This window comes from Lolium perenne, chromosome 1, assembly GCF_019359855.2.
Source record: "Lolium perenne isolate Kyuss_39 chromosome 1, Kyuss_2.0, whole genome shotgun sequence".
Lineage (NCBI taxonomy): Eukaryota > Viridiplantae > Streptophyta > Magnoliopsida > Poales > Poaceae > Lolium > Lolium perenne.
This window is the reverse complement of record NC_067244.2, coordinates 94,238,762-94,262,141: the sequence shown is the minus strand read 5'-3', so window position 1 is coordinate 94,262,141 and position 23,380 is coordinate 94,238,762. Positions and strand designations below refer to the sequence as shown.

Here is a 23,380-nt window from a genome sequence, read left to right as displayed (position 1 = left end):
TATGTAGAATTTTTTGTAAAAAAAATTCGGCACTTCAATTGAATTTCCGTTACATTCGATTCTGTAAGAAGCTGGGACACTTATTTTATTTTTTGAATAGAGGTAGTAGAAACGATTGAAAAATGGGAGAGAGGAATGAAATAAAAGTCAACGAGAAAGATTAGCAAAATTAGTATTCGGGAAATGTTCACATGAACGAAAAAAAAGGAGCTATGCTATGTTCGTCTGGGCGTGGCGTCAGAGTTTGGTCGTTTGTCGAGATGCAGCACATCGCAAACATTCTGGTCGTCGTCTAGGTGGCGGTGTGGCGGCTAACAGGCCACGCTCCTACATCCTGAGCAGGCGGCTGAACGGCTGGTCGTGGAGCACCCGCACGGCAGACCAGCCGACGGTGTTAGGGCCGTTGTCCCGGCGAGGAGCTGCTTCGACAAAGCAGTAGGGCTTCGACGACTTTGCGACCGGCGACACCATAGCTTGGCTGCTGGCTAAAGAAAAGCTAGCCTCAGGAGAGCTCTACTTGCCGACCACCCTAGGTAGACATGTTCTACCTGTAGGAAGCCGCGAGCGCCCGCTCGTGCAGCAAGGGACATGAAGGGAGAAGTGGGCCGTGGCGATTGGAGGAAGGGAGAAGGTGAGAGAAAGGAGCGGGCAGAGGTGGGTGTGATTAATCAGCATGAGCCCCTTTCTTCGGTCTATCTCACTAGCAGTTAAATTATTATGTATGTGTATTTCTTTTTATTAATCAAAGAAGAACATCGCATCAATTTGAGTTTAATGTTTAGTTCCTGAGATATACTGAGATCTGAATTCCTCTTTGTCAATTGAATAAGGAACGTTTGCGTCAATTTGAATCATATATTTAGTTCTGCAAGCAAACTGAAGCTTCATTCTTTCAGACAGGATCTGAATCAAGATCAACTGGTCGGTTGTAAGTGGCCATGGTATGGCATTGGAGGTGAATTGAGCTGACACACTACCAGTAGGTATGTTCTTCTTTATTGAACTGATAAAGTGAGCTTCATTTACATAAATCAGCCAGTTGTGTCGATCAGCTCTGAACCTTTTTACTGAGCTAAAGGAAATAAATATGATGTCCTTAATTTTACTTTCGGCTTGCTTAGTATAATTAGCTCTGTCAAAAAAAGAAATTACTCTCTTTGTATGAATAAGCTAAACCTGAAAATGTAAATGTATAGACTAAAGACACAGAAAATATATAACCTTTCATTAAATTGTTCGGTTAGAACCGTCAGAAGTGACACAAAGACCGGTTGAAATAAAGGATAGCTTCCAGCACACTCATTACATCTAAAAAAAAGTACATAAAGGAGACCATCGACCATACCTCAATATAGGACCAGCTAGGAATTGTGAACATACATAAACATAGCAGCAATGTGATCTATATGCTACCTAAATTGCGGATGTTAGCTCAAGCACAGGACACTTGCTGTTGGCATCCGTAGACACCTAGAGTTTTCATGTTCCTGCAATGAACTTTAGATAATGAGCCCTTATTTTGTGCACACTAATGGGTAATTTATAAGACTCTCCGCAAAAACACCTACGTAGAAAGCACATCATCTGGGATTGCATCGACATGTTATTACAATCCATGCCTAGAAACGACAACGCTACAACTGAGCTATTTCTTAGTGATGTAAAGTGCGTATAAGAAATTCTTACTTCTTAGTTTTATTAAACACTGTGTATCCTGAAAAATGCATAAAAACATATGAGCTAAATGTCAAATTCATACTATAAACAGAAAAAATTCTAAGTGAGCAAGTGCTTACAAGGAATACTAAAAGGGACAGAATAGGAGTGTATGAGACCAAAAACCTATATACAGATTTGTATCCCAACATATGTAACTATCGTCACAAAAGGATATGACTAATACCCTATGTTCAACCCAAAGGAATTATGGCCATAAAATATGAGTCTCTGCAGCTGCAAGAGTTGAACCAATATTGCAGCATGCTCAAAGGGAAAAAGGGAACTCACAAGAGGTGAACTAAAATGCAATATGCTCAACATGAAAAAAAGGGCAGTCACCAAAGTCAGCAATTCAGGAGTGATTCCACTCTTAAGTTAAATGAACAAATCAATCTGTAGCAATGCGGAGAAAGTATCTCACCAACACGATTTTCCACTGAGCTTGCTTAGGATCGCATTAAAATAATCTGTAGATATTGACATGGGCATGGTAAGGAGCTGCAAGACCATCAAGTGACAGTAGAGAACAACACTAATCTATATGTGACTTTGTGCTATGTTTCCTGGGGAAATAGCATGCATATTACATGTGACACTTCATTAGTAACATCAATCTTAATAAAAAATAATAATACCAAACATGAATTGCAATCAAGTAATGAAAATTATTTTACTGACAGTGTTCCTATCCTCCTGTCGGTGGTGGCTAAAGCCAACAGCTTTATCCTCATCCCCATATGCGGTTGCCTCTGCATCAGGTCATGGTGTATGGCCGAGGCGAAAGCCCTGCTCGGCAGTGGCCTGTTCTGACCACAGTGACATCTGCGGGCGTCGTTTCCTTGAATATTCAAAATAACCGTTCTCTCAAAGCACCCACTCAAATGGAATGAAACTTTTCCAGATTTCGTACATACATTTATTTGAATTACTATTCTTTTTCATTTTTTCTGGCAACTCTGAATTTTCAAATGGAGAAACTTTCACAAATATGTCACAAAGATATTCTCAAGTATATGTATTGTTTAATCAATATTCTGGGCAGGTCGATTTGAGAGAATATTTTGGAAACAGAGGCAATTAGACAAAGAAGTTTGATAGTCCAATGGACCATTTGCACATTATATCAATCGCAAGTATTAAAAAAGAGATTCTTGAATAAAGCATCAGGCTAAAGTTGGCATATTATAGTAGTTTCATCCACATTCGCATAGTAGAACACAAAAGATCAAGGTAGAGCCGAAGTTCTAGAAAGTTACAACACAAAAGCATGTGGAAACATAACTAAGCCATTTCCTCTCTTTGGCGTCAAGCTTACTGGATTTCTGGCTAAGAAAAGAACATATGCAAATAACTAGTAAAAATGCCCGTGCGTTGCACCGGAATAAAGTAAAACTGAAACACTCAAGAATCATATGCATGGACGAAGGTGGTCATGTTTTCCACTTGCGACCAACATGATTCTGCACCGACTTGTAATACCACATACTTTAATGATTTTATGCGTAACCTATATGTCATTTAAACTTGGTACACGCTCCTTCCCAACATTGTAATTCCACAGACTTATCGCGAGGGTGTGCAACACATGTGTCTGATATACATTTGCGGTTGTTGAACAAAGGTCTAATACTAACAAAACGATAGATTGGGGATTTAAGAAATTATAGTTGTTCTTAGTATGTTTCAGTGTGATACAGTTTATTTGGTCGATGCCAAAGAGTAAACTACCATATATTTATACTAACATGACATGAAGGAACATGGCATCCTAATTGGCAAGGGAAAATGAAGAAATAGTAATGAATAAGGTACAATTAGATGATTAGTAAGTAATATCCAATACGTGTTGAATAAATCCTAACAAAGTAAGAAGTGATATGAATTCATATATATTCCAACATCACACTTTATCCTAAACTGAGTTCTTGACTTAGTTGTTGGCTGAATCTCTTTATCAAGAACCTCATATTCAATGAAAATACCATCAATCAGAAGTTTTCTTTCTACATGTGAAAAAAAATACTAAGTGTGGGACTTCCGAAATTCAGTACCTACAAAAGCACAACAATCCTAAAACGTGCATGTGATTTTGCAGCAAATAAGCAAGCATAAAGGGGTTTATGTTGTTCATTGATATCCATGGCCATATGGGACACCCCCTTTCTGCTCTCGCCCATCTACAGTAACCTCTCGTTTTGAGAGTCGCCTCCTCCGTTCCGGGCCAAACCAAGGCCGTCCCCGGCAGCGCTGCTGTGTGGAGATGGCTGCGGCGAGGTGCCGGCATCTGTAGATTAGCTTTTAGGTTCAGTTTTTGTAGTCGTTTGTCCTCTTTGGCGACTGGGAGTAGGTTGCTGGGTTATTGCAATCAGATCTGGCACGTCCTGCTTCTGATGTTCTTGTTTGCTCTGCTCTGGATGCCGGGGCTGTGGCAAGTGAGGGCGCTGGAGCATGGCATCTCCGTCAATAAGATTGCCTTCTGGAGCCTGACTATCTCTGCGCTATGGCGCAGCGCGGGATGGTGTTTGCCGGTGATTTCGGGCGAGCTTCCGAGGAGGAAGATGAACGAGATGGCTGATGGCAGCGGCTTCTTCAATAAGCGCAGCTTCCTTGTGGTTGGCAGGTACTGTGCTGTGGAATTTCTTCCGGCTGGCCGTGGTGGCGAGGGGAGGAGGCGAAGCAGCGAGGTCTTCTTTGCTTCTACAAGGTGGTGGATCTGGATCCTGCTGCATCAACGCGCGTATCACGCAGAAGCCATGGTTGCTTCTGCGTTCTTCGGCCGGAATGGCGGCCCTTCGAGTTGCCTAGATGGCGCTCAGCTCAACCTCCACTTCGGAGGCCCTTCCCAGAGTTTCCCGTCGGAGTCTTCGTCCTTCCGCCGTCAAGTGGTGCGTCCCCGACGGTGTCTAGGTCGCCGACGAAGGACGCTCGTCGCTAGTGGAGAGGACCGAGGAGCCAATTGCGTTTTCGCTGGTACTTTAGAGGTCCTTTGTGAAATTGTCCTGGCTGTTGCTGTAATTTTCTTTTTCCTTCAGGGGCCTGGATGTAATATGTACCCACCTATTTTAATATGAGATGCAGCTATCGGGGTCCTTCGGAACCCTTCTTTTGTTCAAAAAAAAAAAAGCAAGCATAAGGGGCCAGGGCAGCAACACCAACCAAATCCGACAGGGAAGCAGCACCAACCAAATCCGACAGGGGCAGTCGCAGACTAAGGTGATCCAGTTCACGACGCCTCGAGCAGCCCCATCACCTACCCTCTCCTCAGGAAGCCATGTATCGATTTGACTCAAAAGATGCAAGGCATTTGCATTCAGACTCAGAAAACACGGTACAGCAATGTCAAAATTCAGAATGAAGACTGAAGCATCTTCAGTTTGCCGCGTCCCGTCTATTTTTTACACTCGGAGTCACCTACACAATAGATAACAAGGTAAAAGTCCTAGATTCAGAAACATATATTGATAGTACATTGGCTAATTCAACTTCCATCAAAATGAAAATCGACTAATTTGATTGATTTCTACATTCTCAAACAATTAGTTCTTGGTAGCCCCTGCCACATATGACTTGAAAAACATCTCAGCGTTTTTGGAGTACTTACATCCTTAAATTATAAATCCATAATGTAATAATAAACTAACAAGCTGGCATTGCAGAATTGGTGAATGGTGTATACATAATCTGGGCTGCTAACACGAAAAAAGAAGAACATTTCTCGCACCTGGATGGATGCATGTATAGCAGCTACATCATATATTTGGTTCCATTGATATCTAAGCATACGCTTCCATCAATAAATAGAACGAAATAAGAACAGTGTTGGGATGGAAAATGAAAGTGGAGCACACATCATTTGCTTTTCGCTTTGTCGGAAGCGAACGAAGGAAAGAACTTCTGTGATGCACCACCCACCTTCAACTAATGAACACAAACACACATAAATCAGAAGCAAATAACACAACAATCAATATCAAATACTACGTATATTAGTAACAATTCTTTATATTTTTTTTCTCTAGTCAGTACATGAAAAAAAAAAAATCAGAACCATCCTTTTTTACCCCGGATCAGTAGATGCAGTCAATTGATATCAAATCATTAGCTATTAGCCAGACCTTGGGTTTAAGGTGATTCCTAAACATGCTTCTATTAAGGAGGATTGAGAAATTCCAAAAGATGTGACATTCTTTTCTTGGACCAGAGATGAATTTTGCTAGTAGTAAGGTTCATATATGGTAGAATTTTTTTTGCAAATATTCCGGTCATGACCAGAAATCCAGAATAATATGGTACATTCAATAGATTGAAAGGTGCCGCCTCAGATACTTTGTGTATGTGCTCATACTAAGCCAGTAGAGTTACAACATTACTATTTACTGACCTGACTTCTGAATTGCACAAAAATCTCATGGACATCTATCTCATTTCTGTTGGATACCGGCCATTAGCCAGCAATATCAAATTTCACACATAGCCTCATCAGAAGTCCAACACGCACCATCCAAGACACTAATGAATTGAGCAAGAGAAAAAGTGGCAAGGGTAGGAACCCCGTCCTTCATGTGCAGATCAGCCGTTAACGCCTCTCTCAAATGCAGAAACTTGTACATCAACGACACATCTAACGAGAGCGTCAACACCGATGAGCTGAGCATCCCCGTACAACGCATTTGCCAAACTTGTTATGCCTTCAGAACACCAACATTAAATTAGTCGTTTTTAAGAAGTAGCAACAAAATTCAGTTAGCATCATCTACAAATCAGTGTAAATATTCACCTACCAGGTGTACCAAAATTCAGTTCTACACAACACTAAAATTCAGCAACAAAACACTAGAATAGTAGTAGCAATATCACATCAAAACATGGCAGTAGCACCGAGCAGACCAGCCCAGCCCCACACGCCACCACAACAAGGAGTAATAGCAGCAAAACATCTCTCCGTTCTTCTCTATGTATCACAAAATTCATACTGTAACGCAATCATCACCAATTCACCATGTGCGACCACCCCAGCCTCAATCCTCCTTGTCCAATGTATTCCGGTATATTTCCTTCATGGTCTGAAAAACAAATTGGTAAGTATGTACATGGTCGGTGGCAGGGACTGGTGCAAAGTGAGGTGGTGGCCGCAACGTCGATGGCAAGGGTGTCTGCACCATGGCGGGCAAATCAGTCGAGGCTCGAGATCCCATCCCTGCGCGCCGTCCTCAGCCCACCGCCGGGGCGCCGCCCATGCCAGTCTCCCAATCGCCGACTCTCATGGCGAGGGAGGTTGCCGATTGAGCGCGATATAGGGAAGGTTCGGCTCCGGCGGCGAGCTCGAGGCAGCTGATAAAGAGGGCAAGCCCGCCGGTCTCTGAATCATCGGCTCTCATGGTCAGGGAGGCGCTGATTGAGCGCGAGGCAGGGGAGATTTGGCTCCGGCTGCGAGCTTAAGGCAGGGGATAGGGTAAGGTTTCTGAGATCGAGGAAGGTGATGGGAGGAGGTCTATGGGAGCCACTCTTTCCATAATCGATAATTGGAGAAATCCAGAACACCATGGTCTGTTTCTTCCTCTTCTATCTGGCAGCCCATGGTGGTTCTCTGACCGGAGTTGATCTTGCTGCCTTTTGACAGAGGACGACCGGTGGCTGCGTGGCGACCTGGAGGACAGCGAGGTCGCAGATTTCGACGGAGTCGTGGCCGGAGATTGCGCTGCAAACCCTAAATCCGCTCGTGTTCGCTCAACCAGAATCGTGGCTGGGGGGATTTGAGGGTGACCGCGTGCTTGGTTTTTATATTCTGTTCTTGCCTGACGGCTTACACGAACCATATCTACGCGATGGCAGTGGCTGTAATTTCCATCCAAAAACAAGGATTAAAAGAAAACGGACGAAAATTTAGGGGAGAAACCTTACTTCCTTTATTAGTAGGTATAGACTGGTTCTGCAAAGCAAATACAACCATGAAAGGTAATGCGTTATCTAAAATAAAAAAATATGGATAAATGTAACTTAATAAAAGTCCCTAAACAAGTGAATACCTCTGAACTGGCTGTTGGCTGGATTTATCTTAAATGGTAGACCTTTTCTTTTGACCTACAACTTGAAAAGAAACAAGTAGAAGACCTGCAACAATGTGAACTGAAGTAAAATACCGAGGTCCACCAAGTAGTAACTCAGAATGCTAACAGCTATCAAAGTAAAATGACATAGACATGAAGCAATGTAAATGGTAAAAAGAGTAGTCATGAATTTATTTCTTCCTTAGCAAAAATTCGCTAATAAGTATGATTTAAGAAGGCCAATTATCTATTTACAAATGGAGGAAGGAACTATCACATGGGATAAGATGAAGCAAACATAACTAAGCTATTTAGAAAAGGAGAATACAAGGTAGAGCTTGTACAAAAAAAAAAAAAAAACTGATCTAAAAGCCATTATTTTTCCTACATAATCATACATCCTTCCCTGAACCAAGATAGTAGACAATCATCTCTAGCAAACAAAGAGCACAAAACAACATGCATACATGAAAAACAGAATATGGATTCAAAATCATGGAGCATATAGAATGATCTGACAATCTTCCAATATCCTTCACCTCAGCGGCTCACTGAAGGTCCTAACACACAGAATGTACATATTTTTTTGAACATAAAAGCGTGCAAGCAGAAACTCAGCTGCCAGCCAGGTGCCCCCGTTAGAAATCTCAGGAATTAAATTTTGCAGTAAAACAAAAGCTCATCTTAATCTGTTTAACTAAGAACCAAATAAGGCACTGCCAATCCTTGAGAATATAAATAGTGCCAAACTTGGCTAGGTAAATACATAATTATGTTTTTAAACCTGCCACGACACTCAGCTCATATAGTGTAAGGGGTGTCAATTACAGGGAATGGCCCAGTCTACAGCAGTTTACACTAATCAGTGTCCACAGTTCAGAAAACCATAAAAGCCAACTGTGTAGGTATAAATAAAAGAATCTAATATGCATAAGATTCTATAGCCATAATACGAACCTACTTTCGTAGCAAATCTTTAGCAAGATCACCGAAAAGCATTTACCACATGATTGGATGTTATTCTATCAGTATTAATCTCACATCTTAATATCATGTACTTCCTGTCCTATGTATGAGCTGCTCAAAAATGGAAATAAGCAAGAAAATAAATACAGATTACCAAAATTGTTTATGGAATAAGTGTGCACAAGCTATATGCATCAAACGGACCAGTGCATGCATTCCCAATATCAGATCACATTAGAGAACCTTCAGGTAGCACAAAAAGTAGAATGGAAATACATTCGAAATAGTTACCTTGTCTTTCTTTTATTCCCCTAAAGATCAAGCAATGCAAAATCCAATGTGAAGGATGGGGTATTCTTCAATTGCATACACACACTGAAATCTGCACACAAACATGGATAGACGCAAATGGACAGTGTTTGCAAGATGAAAAGCATCTCATCCAGCTTATTTTGAATAGAAAGATAAAGCCAAATTATTAAAAAATAAGAGTGTACCTTCATCAATAGACATAATTCTCTGTCTGCCTTCCTTTTGAGTATCTGCATAAGACAATTGATCAAACACATAAATTAAAAAATAGAAAAGTACCATGCAGCAAACAGAGAGTATCTGAGTGGAGCAAAAGAAACATGAGAAACATGACCAAGCAATCTAAATCAAGGGGCTCGACTCGTGCCAAAAATAAAATAATGGACATAGCCTGCAACAAGTCACAGCCATGTCACACATCAAACATGGAAGCCAAATCAAAAGGGAAAAGTTGGGAAACATGACCAAATCGACAACTATAACTACAAAACCAATTGGATCAGATGCTCACCACAACCGAATCAAATGTCGAAGCATCCATCTTGTGTTCCTCTCAGTTTGTGGCACGGTGCGATTTCTTGGGGCATTTTTTATAAGCCACTAATCTATAAAATATAGAATTCAAGGAGTGTCCCATGAAAACAAAAGTATTACTGCAGTTTTCAAGACTTAAATTGTGGGCTTATCATTGGACAAGATGGAATTTTCTGAAGATTAGTTAAATCAAAGTTGTTTGTACTGTGTTTCTCAGAAAAAAATATAGGTTTCATTAAAATTTATATTGATGAAAAGGAAAAGGGTATACCATCCAGCTCAACAACAACATTCAGATGTAAAATCGCTTGGATTTTATGATTACTTACATCAAGCTTGGTACACAGGTTGTGATATAACATTTGCATCCTGATTACCTGCATGTAAACAGAGCAAAAAAATGATAAATCTTAATTGTGTAGGTACCCTATCAAATAAAGAGTTGCAATTTGGATGTAAAAAGAAGGAGCTACAATGTCCCTATTAGGACTTATGCACGAAAATGTTGCCCAAATAAAAACAACAGTGACCTACAAATAATCTCCTTGCCCATAGTATGAAAGAAGACCATCCTGTAGCAGACCCAGCACCTAACAAAATCGGTTAGATCCACTGGTAAGACATACACATAGATAAAGATATAGATCGGAGATTCAAGGTTGGTTGAGGATTCTAGGTAGAGAGATAGAGGAAGAGAGAAGGAGGAGATGTTTACCTATCAGCAGGCAAAACGTACGCCCAGAGCTCACTAGAGGATTCGGTTTCCATAGAGAGAGATACCTAGGATGTGTGACTTCGTTCTAGACGCGGAAAATTTCCAGCCGAGGTGAACAAGGTGGCGGTGGAGGCGAAACCCCTCCATTGGTCCACTCGCTCGTTTGATCCCCCACATCCAGCGCTGCCTCCTCTGGCCATGGCTCACTGCTCACTCATGTCAGGGGGCAGCAGCGGCAGAGAGGCGCAACTCACCCCAAATAGATTAGATACCAAACAATAAAAAGTCCATATTTCTCCTCGAAACACACCTGAAACAAAATAGCCAGAGAGTAAAATCAGATCAACATGAATTTTATCTTCAAAAGAAGATTCAAATTTACATTATGACATACACAACATCACATGTGGGGGGTGTGGCTGTGTCAGCATATTAATGAAGGATCTTAAATCTCATGAATTAGTATCATGTAGCTGGAACACATCTAGAGGTACTTAAGCTTTTGAGGTTATTTACCTTGAACATCATTGGACTAAAACTAAAACTGCTAGTGTCTTTGAGCATGCTTCTATTTGTTTCTTCCCTGCAAGGAATATTGGCAGATGAAACCATGACATGCATAGAATAAATATGACAAAAAAGCAATGAATCTTCGTATGTGTGACATGGTTCCCTACCTAGAGTTGCATTCGGGTTTGGGACATGAACCTTCGTTGAGAAAGGGGCCCTGGGCCGGCGTTGTGAGATCTTGCCTGGCTCGTCCGCACCATCACCGGTGTCGGTTCAACACATGTCCTCATCCTGAGGATAACCAAGCAAGATGAAGGGGAGGAGTCGAACTGAGCAAGATGAAGGGGAGGAGGGCAGCAGCGTCCCACAAACCTTTATTCAACTCCGGATAGGAAGGCGACGCGGAGGACAGCAGCGGTTCGAGTGGGGCTGCAACGCCGCTTGCAGTGCGCCCACAACTCAGAGGAGAAGCGCCGACTGCGTCGCTGGATCGACCGGGGCGAGAGAGGACGTCACGCGGGGAGGCGCGCACAAACAAGAGGGCATCCCCGTCGCCGGCGGAGAAGGGAATCTCAAGCCCAATACGGTGGTGGACGGGCTCCCCGAGGAGGCGCGCCGCCGAACCTCTGGCGGCGGCGGGCGGTGAGCATGGCGGACAGGGCATGCCATACGCGAGGCTCGCGCCTTTCGCGGCACCCGCGCTCAAGGCCGGGGGCCCCGCTCGCGCCCTAGGCGACCTAGCAACATTAGAGAAGCTGCGGCGATTGTATTGACGAGGGAGAGAGAAGGGCGGAAGGATAGAGGTTGGATTGGGGAAGAGGCCGGCGGCTGCGGCGATTGTGAAGGGTTTCGTCCTGGATTGATTTTGTCTCACGTATTCTCCTTATTTGAGCCAATTAGATAGCGCTACGTGGACCAGCAGTGGTATAGCTGAAAAAAAGCAACCGGCCAGCCCTTGCGTGCCAAGTTGCCTGCGTGGATGCCCTGTGAGGCCCCCGTTGAGGGGCATCTATTATAGGTTTTTTTTTTTTTTGAAATGGAACACTTGATTCCATTACTGAACTGATCCAGCAGAAGCGCTGGTCACACACAAAGGTACATCATTCGGCAGCGATTCCGGCCAAAGCAGTTTCATGTCCGGCCGGCTCGCACCATACTCAGCAAGGGAGTGAGCTAGAGTATTACACGTACGTGGTACATAGGAGAACTCATACGAGTTGAAATGGAGCTGCATGTACAGACGTATATCCCTATAGATCATTCCTTCAGGTGTTCTGTCAAAATCTGTACTCCTCATGGCTCGGACAAGATTCTGCGCGTCTGATTCTAGGATCACATCAACCATTCCCCAGTCAGCAGCGGCACGCGCTGCTTGCTCGCAAGCATGTGCTTCAGCCTGTGCCGCGCTCGCAGCGTAGCGGAGAGCTCCCGCTCCCGATCCCCTGATCTGACCAGTACTGTCTCTGACTGCAAAACCCCATCCACCTGTCCTTGTTGATGCAGCAAACGCACCGTCGATGTTGATTTTGAGGCGATCACCTGACGGCGTCTTCCATTCTGCTGTCTCTACAGGGATACTGTCAGGGCGTAACTTGCTGGAAAACACTTTGCATTCTCCCGCCCAGAATCTGGTTTGGGCCACTACGTTTTCTTGTCCTCCTACTTTCTCTTTTGCATTGATTTTATTTCTGTTTGTCCACCATCTCCACATCATACATGCAATTAGCACACTTTTTTCTGCTCCCATTTTTAGCATCTGGTGTACTACTTCCTTTGCATCTGGACAGGTACATAGCAATTGACGTTCCTCCTCCAAGTTCAGATCATTCCATATCTTTTTTACTTCTTTGCATTTCAAGAAAAGGTGCGCTCCATCTTCATCTAGCCTCTGGCAACAAACACACCTAGTGTCACAATCCATTCCTCTTCTTTTTATATTCAGTTTCAGAGGAAGACTATTATGGGCAAACCTCCACACAAATTGTTGTATTTTTGGTGTACATGCTAGTTTCCAGATTTTCTCCCATTGTAAAGTGTTTGATGGATCCCCAGAAGATGACTGCTGCGGTCCATCTCTATCCTGGACATATAATTTATACGCTGACTTTACCGTGAAAATTCCCTTACTATCATAGTGCCATGCAAGAAGATCTTCAAACTCTTCTCTGATAGGTATAGATAGGATTATATCTGCATCTATTTTCCAGAAATTTTCAGTAACCAATTGCACATCCCATTGGCCAGTAATTGGACTGATCAACTCACTAACTTTTGTATAAATGCATTGCCTTCTCGGGGTGATTGGCTTTAGAGCTCCATCCCTTGGAAGCCACGGATCATCCCAGATATTCACATTGGATCCATCACCAATTCTCCAAACTAAACCCTCCTTTAACAATTCAACACCACGGAGAATACTTCTGAAGGTGTAGGACATACCAACCGTGGGTTTTGCTTGCAGAAGCATCTATTATAGGTTAGATGCACTCTTCGTTGTTTAATAGGAAACTGAGAAGGAGTCCAGGTAGGGTGCAGGTTAGCTGCGTGGACCCGTCGCAGATATTGCGCGATCATAACCGCTGATATTTTTTAAATAACTAAACTCTGAATTTTTTAACTTTGAATGGATAAATCTCTAGGCTGCGTGGATCCTTGGGGTAGTCTATATATCATCTTAACCGCTGAAAATTCTTAACAGTGCATAGATCAATCTTCACCATTGGTTGTTTGTTGTTTTAATCTTTACTATTAAATTGCAATAGGTGACTGCCTGGTGTCACAAACAGGCCTCTTGATTTTCGGCCCAGATTATTATTGACCGAAAGTTGCCAGTAGCCCAATATGATCTGTGCTATAAGTACGAGGATTGAAAATAACGGACAACCTCCCGATCTTGCCCGCTTCCGATTGGTAAAAGAAACCAATTGCGATGCTTTTCTCCTAATCCCGATCAGATAGGTGCTGGCGGCGTGGCGCGTACAGCGTACTTGGCTTGATCCCTCCGTGAGTTTGTGCGTTTGGTCTACTTATCCTTTTGGGTCAGCTGTGTAAGCAATAGAAAAACGGTTTTGCTAGGTCTCAGGCGACTGAGATTTCCTAATGTCTCAGTCGACCTTCAGGACCGTTGGATCATTTTTCGAGATTCGTGCAAACTTTGCCGACGGACAGAAAAATCATTAAGCGGGATAGAGAAATCGATCTCCCGTCCTCCGGGATAGAGGTGCAAGACTACGACCACTAGGTTAGACTGATCATGTTGCATAAAACCTACGGTAGTCTTATATACCTTATGAGGATCTGTTTCCATTAGGTCCGGATTTCGGATTTCGGATTTCTTTTCTTCACCCATCTTTCTCATTATTTGTATACTTTTTTTTTCATTTATGTGGTTGCAACTTTAAAGAAATGTGCAACAACCTCATTATTTGTATTTTTATATTTTTTCCATTTAAACGTATTGCACTTTCATAGACAAAAGTGAACTAATTTTTTCCTAATGTTTATCTTGTCACACTACCAGCTGCATTTTTTTTTTCAAAATTATTAATCAACAACCTGGTTTTCCGATAGATAAGAAATGTGCAACTATCAAAAAAATTAAATACAAGTTGCACTTTTCTCATGAAATATGCAACTAGCAAGCTATATTCGATATAAGTTGCACTTTTTCAAAAGAAATGTGAAATTCTATTCAGTTTCAAGATAAGTCATACTTTTTCTTCATACGAGTTACACTTTACTAAAATAAATGTGTAACTAGAATTTTTTTTATATATGAGTTGCACTTTTCTACAACCGTGTGTAACTTTTCGATATGAGTTGCATTTTTTCAAGAAATATGCAACTAGCAACCTATACTTGATGTGAGTTGCACTTTTCATAAGAAATATGCAACTCCATATGGCTTTTCATAAGAAATATGCAACTCCATATGGTACTTCGAGTTGCATTTTTTTCTCAAATAACATGCAATTAGCAACCGTTTTGAAACGATTTGCACTTTTCTTAAATAATGTGCAATTAGGAACCCATTTTGAGACGAGTTGCACTTTTCTAAAGACAATGTGATACTTGAACTGGTATTTGGTTACGTTTAAATGTGGTTGCACTTTTTTGCAAGAAATGTGCAACTCTAACCGGCTTTTCAGGAAGAGTTGTACTTTTTTGCCGGAAATGTGCAACTAGCAACCGAGGTTCGATATGCGTTGCACTTTTTACAAGAAATATGCAACTACAAACAGATATTCAATATGAGTTACACTTTTCACAAGAAATGTGCAACTCCAACCGATATTCCAGTAGTTACGCTATTCACAAAAAAGTACAACTTCAAACGGCAAGTTACACTTTTTTAAGAAATGTGCAACTCCAACATTTTCTACACTACTTAAAAAGGAGGAACTTGTTCCTTATTCTGTCCACCTCTCAATACGTCGGTTTTTTTTTTGTCGTCCTCTCTCCACCGGTATTTCTACTGGTTTCCTTTGGTTCTTTTTCGTCCCTCGATAGTTTTTTGTCCAACGCCCCGTCCCGATCTAAATCCTCGCAGTCCCTGCTCCATCGTGCACCCCAGCCGCCGCTCAGAGAGTTGTCCTCTCCAACGCCGCCATTCTCGCCTATCTAGCAACGAGGATCTCCACCTCGAGCTCCGCCCCAAGTCCGTCCACCGCCCTAGCCATCACCCCATATCCACCGTCTCACAGATCCCTCGATCCGGAGTCCTAGCCAAATCCGGAGCCCGTGTTGGACTCTGAGGATGACATCGCTAGCAGTGGGGAGGACGCCCCCATCAAGAGCGTCAGCAATCCGCTCGCCGATGTCCTCGGGAGCTCTGGAAGTGGGCGCCAGACTCCTTCCTGAAGATGTGTCTCGAGGACACTGGATGCACCCTCAAGTATATCCCAGATCACAACTAATCGTTCACGTAAACTCTACCTTTTGTTGCATATGGCGGTGTAGTTCATTTGCGGATTCCTGTTTGTTCTAGAATGAATTGGGTTATGTTGGAGCAGTGCCCTTGAGGGAAAATACATACTACTCTGTTTATTTTACTGTGCTCTAATGCGTGGATTTGTGGAGTCGGTCAAATAAACCCTTAGACTGCACAAAAACTTTATATATGTTAACTACTCTGATCTCATGTTCTATCGTTCCTTGAAATGAATTGCATCTGAAGTGTTGGTCTGCATTCTGTTTCCAGTGTTGGAGTTGGTGATTTATCTTGTAGAGGTAAAATCTACCTAGATGCTGGTGCATGTCTAATTATGACAAAATCGAATCGTGTTTCTATTGGAAAATTATGATCACGCCATCAATGGGTACTTCTATTGTCATCACTTGAATATCTATTAAAATAATGAATATCATATGTGTTTCAGTTTATAGATTGACCATTGTTAAAATAACCAGAGAGAATTTTTGAGCGGAAAAATAAATTGGGCATTGCATCTTATCATGTTTGTTTGTTTGTTTCTCCTGAGATTCTTAGAAGCCTGCTTGGCAAGCTCATTGTTAATTTAACCATTCTTTGCTTCAATTCATATATTATGAACATACAAGTTATATATGTATTTTCGAATTTTGCAGGCTTGGGATCTCATTGTTGATGCCTCTTGCAGGCACATCGTCAACAAAATTCTGAATATGCATGCTCCTGGTAAAATTCTGGTGGTAGTATAATTTATGTGCCCTCTTGAGGAGGGCTTAAGTTCAATGCAGGCCAACTGTTGAGAAACTGCATTCCCTATTTTTCTTCTACCATTTTGTAATCCTTGGCAGAATGGTTTGGGGTGGTTCACAACATCATCTACTCATCTGATGGGAAATTTGTATATGTTATCTATCGTCTGACCCTCCATCAAACTGATGTTGAGGTAACTTTTTCTTGTCCTCAGAAATGGTTTTGCATTTGGCTCTATTTACTGGATCTGTTTTGGGTTTACGCTACTCTTCTTTATTACAATATTACTCAGTGTTTCAGGGTATATAGTTAGTTGATCATGTACTATGCATATGGATTTTTTTTAAATGGATCATAAGATTTCTATGTGGACATCACAAAGTGAGGATCCTACTATCACTCAATGTTCCATTGTTGACACAAGCTCATCTCAGTGTTTATTCGTCACATTAACTAATAGTTCAAGTGTTCTATATCCCTGTTGAGTATACAAGCTTTGGAGATCATGTTCAGAAGGCTGAAGGACTCGCTTTTCATCGAGCTTGTGCCCGTCTTGGTCACTTGCCTTTCATCGGTATTTCATAATTAACTCATGTGTAAAGGTACTTCTCTTGACTGGCTTTCTGGCAACAATGGTGATGCGTGTGCTCAAAAACGAATTCATCAAGTAAGATCTAATATGTGTATTCTATTTTCATCACATGGATCGTCGCCTTAAATGTTAGCAATACGTGATATGTCATAGGTGCTTACTGTTGATTATTCGTGATGTGGACTTCTGGAGATATCTCTTGGTGCGCAGGCCCTTCATTGGTATTCCATAATGTTGAAATATTAGCTTTCTTCCATCTCTTCTTTTGTTGCTTACAAATATTATTTCTGTGGCAGTGATACTGCATCCCCTACACAAGCATACTCCACGCGTTCTGTAAGGCCTAGAGCTGAGAATGGTGTGCCTAATTGGTTGTCCATTAATTAGTACCATGAACAATAAATCAATTTTATTGTGTGCCCTAATATCTTACAGATTTGTTGTGTGACTGGTGTTGATATTGACTTGCATCCCTTGAACTTGATCAAGAATATTATACTGATCTGTTGCTTCAGAAGTTTCACCATAACAATTGCTTTTATTTGAAGTAGAATAACCTTTCCTATTTTTTACATGCGGAATTCTTCATGATATTGTATTTTGTAATTAATTCTCGTGCATATGTAGTTTGAGAAAATTGCTAATCAACAACGTCATGTTGAACACCGGTGTGAAAGGTTTTATTCCAACATACTTAAATAAGTTGTTTTTGCAATTCTTTAGCATTGTGATGGTCTTGATCTATTATCTTAGCATCATGTGGTAAGACTGGCATTTTTTCAAGGATTCTTCTCACATGAAGTTTAAAATGGGTCTCTTCTTTTTTGTTATTGAAACCTCAAATCAGGTGGGAGATGAGTACTCATTGGTTCACTTGTCAAATTTTGGGCATCAACGATAATATGGTCTCAAGTGGATGCTGCTTGATGGATGTGAGTCATCTTCAACAAGTGGAAGACCCAAGTTGGTTTGCATCTCTGTTCCTCTTGGATTACACGATCTATGCAGGGACTCTCGTCGAGGTTTGTTTCTACACAATAGTATAGCACCGGATTTGATCTTTGACCACCCTATTTTTATATTCTATTTTGTAACCGTATTGTTCATAATTGTTTGGGTGAGCTTGGTAATATTGTGGCTAGGAAGGGCTGTACATATGAATGAAGCTGGCTCATGTGAGGTTTCAGTTCAGGGCCTAGGCTAGGATCCCTGCTTGTAAGAATGTGGCTTAATTTCCAGGCACCTTTGCTTAGATACGGATCTGATCGTGACCTGCAAATAGAGAATCCAATCTAAAAGAATCCATTCATTTGTTTGTTCATGTCGATTTTGAACTAGAAGAAAACTTCTCTAATCTATTTGAAGTCATGATTTAATCTTTGTAAATCTTTTCCTCACCTTTGGTAGTCAGTCTCTCTGTCCATTTTTCCCATATCCTTTTGATTCTCTCTGTTTCCTTGTAGATTTTTTTTACTTGAGATTAGTAACCTCTGGCGCATGGCCCATTAGCACATGACAATTACTTCCATTTTAGAAACAGTTTAAACAACAGAGCTCCTGCCATATAAACTTGGAGCAGCAACAAAACAAGATCAATCATCATACTTAAAAAAGTAGGTGCTTTGCTTCACTGAAATTAACATGATCAATTAGGTTAACAACCCAATGCACAAAGAATATAAATTTCCGTAAAATGTTGGTGCACTTTTCATTCTGCGATTAATTACTCACTGTTGGGTTGAAATGATGATAGCTGGTTCGATTAGGGTTAGTTTGCATAGAGATAATCCCATCCTAACATGTTTCGTTTGGTGTAGGTTTCACGCGTGAAGGGCACGGACGCAAGCGTCCTCTCATTGGATGGCCAGCCGCAGATTTGTGGTAGCTGACTACCCTCGTTGCGCATATGTGCATGTATATGGAGGTAGGGTCCTCAAGGTGGTGACGACTAACGAGCAAGGAGGAAGGGGGCTAGGTGGTGGAGGCGAGGGCGGTGGTTCTGGTCGACTGTGCCTACCCGTCGCCGCCTTGTCTAAGTGGCACTACTACTGTGATATGCAAGCACCTCAGGTGTGTCTACATCCCTCGGTATTTCCAATGATGCCTTCCTTATTGTCACATTACTCAAAGTAGATTTATGGAGACACATGTGTTTTCCCTGATAAAAAGGCCAGTGTACAGATAGACTAACTGACATTTATGTTTTGGTCAAACTGCTGTTGTAATGTTAGATGGACTAGCTGACATTTATGTTTTCTCTCCCTTCCCAATTTATGATGTAGAGAAATTTCTTAATAGCGTGATAAGGAAAAAAGGTTACATGCATTTTTTTCTAGACATGTATTATATATTTTTGTGTTCTAAAATGGCTACTAAGAAGGGCTTCTTCAAGATGATCCGTAGAAAGCAATAAGAAAATTTGAATATGGTGCAACTTGCAGTTCACGAGTTTTAAGAGAAGCATATTATTTTAGCACATACACTTAAGATGAGGATTTTTTTATGCTATTTGAATTGACCACATGAGTTGAATTGGCTTTGTTGCAATACTGCAGTGCAATATAATAATATTTGAGGCCATTTAATGGATTGAACAATGCTGTGAAATTGCAAGACGAGCAAGATTGGGCTCAAAAGGATGCACTAGTGCCAACAATTGTTGAACTGACGGTCCCAAACTTCGTGTTGTGAAAGCATATAAGGTATCTTCCTCTTTTCTCTATTTTCGCTCGGATTTTTGGCGGCATGGCCAAGCGGACCTATACTTCCCTACGAAAATGTTTCCTTAACATACATATTAGCTTATTCATCTTGGTGCAAAGATGTTAAAACATTGAAATATCACCCATGAGTTCAGACTTAGAAAGATTACTACAGAACGCAAGATATGTAAAACTCAGTTATCAGTAGACTTCCTCTGACAATTTCATTTTAGTTCATAGTATTAGTCGTGTAATTTCAAAAGACCAGCATGACGTGCTATACACCATTCCATTGATTTACGTTCCGTTTTTTGTTTCCTTTTTTTTATTGTTCTTCCGTTCTTGTGGTAGGTCATGCCTCTTTATTCGACAAGTGGGATCGTGGGAGTTAAGAAGATATGAAGGTGATCTGTGAAGGGCAAGTCATCTAGGAAATCAACAATCCCCAAGAACCTAATTTTAGCCTACAAGTTGGACCTCAAGGAGGAAAGGAGCCACATGTGCTGATGTGTCACATGGCGGCACCACCTGCCATGGGCAGAAAATTCACCCACGGCACCCACGGCAGCACAAGTGATATCATCTATGTTTTGTCTAATGTTTTGTGGAAATTTTTCTTAAAGAGTGACATGATGATACTGACGTGTTCATTGATGCGCTGGCCTAAAAATAAGCTGATTGTAATTCTACTACCACTAATTAAGGCAACTCAATATTATCATCTAACATGTATTATACATTCACTATTAGTTATTTAACATTTTGCATTGTAGATCACCTTTTCGGTTTTGCATCATCTTTCATGTTCTATGATTTTTTGCCTTTTTAAATCTTTGCATTTGGCTAAATTGCTATATACCTGCTAGCGTTATTCGGAGATGGGAGTGTATTTTGAAAGTAAAGAGTCAGGGATCCATTGCTCAAAAATTAACAATATACAACTCATGGATTATGTGGCATGGTATTTGACAATAGTAGATACTCAAAGTCTCAAACAATGGTATTATCATGTTGTAGTATATTATGATATCCTTGATTTGTTTTAAATTTTAGTGAGTTGTGAATTATATATGTGCATTGAGAAATAAAATTTGAGAACCCGTAGCAACGCACGGGCATTTATACTAGTCTGAAGAAACGTGCAAACGTATTGGATAAATTTTTGTTTTCTTAATCAAGAAATGTGCAACTATAACCATGTTTTTATCCGAGTTGCACTTTTTTTCGAGAAATGTGCAACTAGAATACTTTCATTTTTTCTTTGATTTTTGGCCGTTCTTTCTATTCCAGTTAACTAGCACCTTGTTGTTTGATTGGTTTCTACTTCATGATTGCAACTTGAATGTGTATTTTTTTTCTCGACCAATGTATATTTTTGTCTAGAGCTGACTACCAGGCCAGCTGCCCAACTAACAACTATTAGAAGTAGGCCCATCACGTAAGAACAAAAGAAAATCTTACATAGTACGTACGTGCACACGGTTGTGGTGTGTGTTCTCGAAAAGGAATAGTTGAGGTGATTCGGTGCAGCTAAGTACGTACGCAATCGCTTGGCCGATTCACGTGGAGCTACTACCGTCGACTGAGACTTCAAGTTTTCTCAGTCGACTGATGTCCAGCCATACCCATAGAAAAAGGTTTCCTAAAAAAATCAAGGGCTAGAAAAGGGGAGCACCTTGGCAATGATTTCATTTAGCATCAAACTGGAACGGGTAGCTTGCTCACTATCCTGGCTAGCTGTAAACATTTTTTTTAAACAGTATGCTCGCTAGGAGCCTAGCTTTAAATTAGCAAAATTATCAACTGATCAGGGATTACACGAGGTGAACCGAACAAACACTCACACACAACACCACACAATACAATACAACGGTCGAACGATACAAGGGCACACCCTGAAAGGCTCACAACTCAACACTACTAGCAAGCACCAAAGGGACTTTGCAAAGCGAAGACTACAACTCTCTGGCGCCGAGGACAACGAGCAGTGAAGGCGCGACGAGGCACTGCCAAAGAGCAGGATGGAGATTCATGAGAGAGGAAGGCCGCCTGAACTACAAGCACCGAAACACATTCCGGTTCCCACACCGAAGAGGGCCCTACCCTTTCGCCTTGGCTTGAAAGCGTCGAACCATCGGTCATGGGAAAAGCTCACCCGAGAGCTGGGGAAGTGCTGAACTTGAGCTCCGAGACAGCCCCAGAACACGACCACCAAGAAGGGGGAGCACACCACACCGGCCAAACCGCCACGGCCTAAGGACGACCAGAGAGAAGCAGGAAAGTCACCGGGAGCAACGGCACGAGACCAAAGATTCCGCCTTCAACCTCACCAAGCATCACACTCCCCAGGCGACGCCTCCAAGGAGGATACGGCGTGCAGCACGTCGATGCCGCCCAATCTGAGAGATTTTGGGCTTTCACCCGGGAGGTTGGTCGGGGTCGAGACAGGGGACCCCAGCCACGCCTCGAAGGAGGAGCGTCGAGATCCTCGCCGCCACCGTCCTCAGCAGCCGCACGGCTTTCCGGTGGTCACCTCAGGTGGCGGCAAGGGAGGGGAAGGTGGGAGGAGGGGCCTGGAGGCGCTAGGGTTTGGACGCCGCCTGAGTCGCCCCAGGGGGAACGACACGGGGGCAGGAGGTTCACCCTAATTTGATTTCACTAGGTGTAAATGTTAAGACATAAAACCGTTGTTACTGGTCCAGGTATTGGCTGTTCAGACCTTCTTCATGATGTATCTATGTTGATGTTTCCATGTTTGTTTGATTGGAATCACATGTCATTATCTTTACCAGGTGCAACCCACAAAAAATCTCGATCAGGTGTAGTAGCAGCACTGCAGAACTATGTAACATGGTCCATATATCTCTATCTCTACGCATGAAGTACATACTTTTTTTTCTGGTTGTAAATTTTTTTTTATCCGTGTATGTAATGCGACAAAAGCCTATGTCAGTTCAAGGATTGTTGGACCCTTGAAATAAACGAAGTGGATATGTTGGAATATTGGTGCATTGTTGACAACTTTATACCCTCCAAACATTGTCTTAAGTTAATATTCGGTTGGAATGAATTTGCCTCAATTCGTCAAACAATTGTTCATGAATTAGAAATATTAAAACGAATCACATAGCCATGATTGTCGAATCATCTACTCATATCCAAACCACAATCTAAATAACAAATACAAATAATTATAGAGGCTGAGTCGGTCAAGGAGCAAAAAAAAAAAGGAGATTTGCATCTATAATTATTTAGCCAAATGTCGTCGGAATAGACGAAGCGACACTCAATATATTGGAACTTGTTATCCACGGATAAAGCCGGTGGAAAAAAGTAAGGCCAGGTGCTTCTCTTAACCGTTGGCGTGGTGAAACCACACGTGAAATATAATATTTCTACGTTAGGAAGACAATATCTTTTGTTTTCCGCAGCAACGCGCGGGCACTTAGCTAGTAATATAATAGATTGCAATAGGTGGCTGCCTGGTGTCACAAACATGCCAAACGAGTATTACAAACAGGCCAATTTATTTTTTTCGTAGGCCCAACATCTATATACAAACATGCCAAACTATTATTTGCTCATCGTGAAGCACAAGTCGCA

The 23,380-nt window shown here is 41.7% G+C and overlaps 2 long non-coding RNA genes across 14 annotated transcripts; one reads left to right on the top strand and one right to left on the bottom strand.

Moving 5' to 3' along the window:
- Window positions 1-198: 198 nt before the first annotated feature.
- LOC127297530 (uncharacterized) lies at window positions 199-4,816 on the top strand. Its single transcript, XR_007849222.2, has 3 exons — window positions 199-654; window positions 897-983; window positions 2,762-4,816. It is a non-coding gene; the product is annotated as an uncharacterized lncRNA (long non-coding RNA).
- Window positions 1,203-11,818, bottom strand: LOC127297495 (uncharacterized). 13 transcript variants are annotated; one of them, XR_007849204.1, is made up of 18 exons: window positions 11,176-11,818; window positions 10,971-11,094; window positions 10,810-10,876; window positions 10,294-10,603; window positions 10,113-10,168; window positions 9,908-9,955; window positions 9,556-9,649; window positions 9,230-9,274; window positions 9,024-9,114; window positions 7,746-7,830; window positions 7,621-7,648; window positions 6,101-6,407; window positions 5,441-5,637; window positions 4,876-5,130; window positions 2,398-4,755; window positions 2,141-2,186; window positions 1,687-1,714; window positions 1,203-1,487 (listed from the first exon to the last, which is right to left on the bottom strand). It is a non-coding gene; the product is annotated as an uncharacterized lncRNA (long non-coding RNA). The 13 variants fall into 13 exon arrangements; XR_007849209.1 differs by adding an exon at window positions 8,724-8,843 and having other exon boundaries at window positions 1,203-2,186; XR_007849185.1 differs by having other exon boundaries at window positions 1,569-2,186.
- Between the last annotated feature and the right edge of the window lie 11,562 nt (window positions 11,819-23,380).